Genomic DNA, 226 nt, shown 5'->3' on the forward strand with positions numbered 1-226 from the left:
TTTTTCCCCAAAAAAAAAAAAAAAAAAATTATTTAAAATTTTTTTTTTTAAAAAAAATTTTTCAAAAAAAAAAAAAAAAAAAAAAAAAAAAAAATTTTTTTCATTAAAAAAAAAAAAATTTAAATTTCAAAAAAATTTAATTTTTTTTTAAATTTTAAAAAATTTTAAAAACAAAAAAACTAAAAAAAAATAAAAAAAAAAATTTAAAAAAATCCCCCAACATAAC

The sequence above is a fragment of the Penaeus monodon genome, chromosome 29 (genome assembly GCF_015228065.2).
Source record: "Penaeus monodon isolate SGIC_2016 chromosome 29, NSTDA_Pmon_1, whole genome shotgun sequence".
In the NCBI taxonomy this organism is placed as follows: Eukaryota; Metazoa; Arthropoda; class Malacostraca; order Decapoda; family Penaeidae; genus Penaeus; species Penaeus monodon.